Raw genomic sequence first — 2,718 nt, 5'->3', positions numbered from 1 at the left:
TCCTGTATCTGTGTACGCTGCAGCAGCGAGTGTGCGTTGTGTGTGTGCGCGCTTGCGTGCTCGCGTTTGCTTTGCGAGTGTCTTAGCGTGTGTCCGTGCGAGCGGGAGCGTGCGCGGGGCTGAGCGGCCGTGCCGTACGTTTCGGGGCAGTGTTTATGCTAGGCTGTGATTAACACCGTCCAGGTGCTCTGTTGGCAGAGCTGTCCAGCCGCTGTTTTAGACACTCACACATTTTCCCTGTGGCTGGGCTCAGTCATCCATATTTACAGAGCTGGACACGCCAGCGTGCTGAACTGTTGACCACCATTTATTCTGGGACTGTCTCATAAACGATGCTTTTCTGAGGAGAGAGAGAGGGGAGGAAGAGAGAGAGAGAGCGGGAGAGAGAGGGAGAGAGAGAGGTGGATGGGGGGAGGTAGAATTCCAAAGTGACAGTGGGTGTAACTCAGCGCTTGAGGACAGCGAGTGGGGTGGAGGGGGGCGTCAGGGAGTGGAAGATAGAGGCGGGTGTGGGGGGTGGTAGAGGTGTGGGTATGGGTATGAGATGGGTGGGTTGGTTGGTGTTGCTCTTTGGGGGGATGAGTTGAGGACGGATCCCGCAGACGGCGTTCAGACGGCGTTGAGCATTTCATTAACCCCATCTCCCCTGGTCTAGACAGGAAGGCTGGGCCCGGGCGCCGTACAACCGCTTGCCTGTGTGGAGAGCTGCTCCTCGTGGGTTGGGCCCGCGCTCCTTGGCCTCCCTTTGGGGGGAGCTAGAGCCTGTTTATTTAGTCCTGAATGAGTACAGTATTGCGTACGTATTGACAGACTGCTAGTCAGATGGAGCGGTGTGCTGTTTAGAGGCAGATCGCTGCAGAATATTCCTGTCACGCCGAGACTCAAAAGACACCTCCATATATAACTTCCACATCCCACTTGCATCGATTGGTGTATAACTTCCACATCCCACTTGCATTGATTGGTGTATAACTTCCACATCCCACTTGCATTGATTGGTATATAGCTTCCACATCCCACTTGCATTGATTGGTATATAACTTCCACATCCCACTTGCATTGATTGGTATATAGCTTCCACATCCCACTTGCATTGATTGGTATATAGCTTCCACATCCCACTTGCATCGATTGGTGTATAACTTCCACATCCCACTTGCATTGATTGGCGCTAGACGCCAAAGAGGCATCGGCAAGTTAAAGGAGACAGGAAAGCACACAACCGATATGCGACTGTAGCGCAGACTCGGAGAGCGAAGTTATCTAACGCTGGAATAAATCTGGAACGTGGAAGTCTTGACGAGCGGAGGTGAAATATGGATGGAGGCGGGGAAGGGGGGGGGGCGGATAGCGAGGAGGTAGGAGGGGACTGCCGAAGATAAAGGCTGCAGCAGAGTTCACAGCGTTTTTCCAGTTAGAGAAATCGTCTAATCCGGTGATACGTGGAGGGACGTTGTGTAACCGCTGGCAGCGGTTGTGAACAGCGGCGTAATCGCTGGCATTTAGCACACATCTCACTCCCACACGGTTCCAGCATCGCCGCACACCTGTGTTTCTGACACATTGCTGGACCATGGAAGGGGTCTAAATGATGGCTCGGAGTCTGAGAGGTATTCGCAGCAACGCCGTTTGTGTCTTGTTTCTTCACATGCACATCACCGGCGATCGGACCGGGCGCGTGTGAAGACGCTGCTCTAAAGTGAAACGTGCAACACAACATCTTCACATTTAAAGGCTTTCCTGTGACGAGCTGCACCAGCAGCTTGAAAATGAAGCCAAGAACACACATTTGTCCTGCGCTAAGCTTCACGGATTGATCAGATTTTTTTTTTTTTTTTTGCACTCTCGATCGTTCGATAAGAGCTGGCGTATCTTCACATAATATTCAGTCTTGTGTTTTTATGAACAGCCCACGGAAATCTGAGGGAAGCGGGGGGTTAACGCACCCGGGCAGCGTGCACTGGCCCGCAGCAGAGAGGGGACCGGGGCTCGTCAATACGAATATTAAACACTTTGCATAATCCAAAAGGGGGTTTAATAGACGTTCTTCACGACGGAGAGCCGAGCGGCAGACCCTCGTCCATTCAGTCTAAATCCTGGGACTCGAGACGAACTTTGCGCAGTGGTTTAAATCTGCTCTAAAAGAAAGGACCCGGACACGGCGAAACGAGTGGTTAACCCCCCCCCCCTCTTTTTGAAAACGAATATGATGTCAAACAGATGTGGGTTATTAGCGGCGTGTGTTTTAATTGCCGAGCGGGAAGATGGGACGTGATTTCGGGGGAGATAGCGCCTGCGACGGGTCGGCCTCTCGGGGGGGGGGGGGGCCCGGATGGCGTCGGCGGACTCCGGGCGGGTTTCGGTGTAGTCAGTCCCGAGGAGGATAAAAAAAAAAAAAGTCTAAATATTCCAATTTGGGAAATATAAAAGCATTACAGCTAATGGGATCCTTTTAACACCGCCACCCCCCCCCGCCACCCCCCGAACCCCCTGAATTTGACTAAATTAGAGATTTGTCCTTGTCGTCTTGAGAAAAAATTCAGCAACCCCCTCCGCCCCCCCTCCACCCCCGGTGCCTTGACATCACCACATTCCCCCTCTGTTTGCTGGCGAAGACGCCGTCGGTACAACCTGTTTACAGAACTCCCATAACCCCGCTGGCCTGACAGTGAGAGAAGAGCGTGCACTTTTGATTAAACTACCGCAGCCTGTGTTTAC

This window comes from Lampris incognitus, chromosome 4, assembly GCF_029633865.1.
Source record: "Lampris incognitus isolate fLamInc1 chromosome 4, fLamInc1.hap2, whole genome shotgun sequence".
Lineage (NCBI taxonomy): Eukaryota > Metazoa > Chordata > Actinopteri > Lampriformes > Lampridae > Lampris > Lampris incognitus.
Note: the sequence above shows the minus strand (reverse complement) of the source record.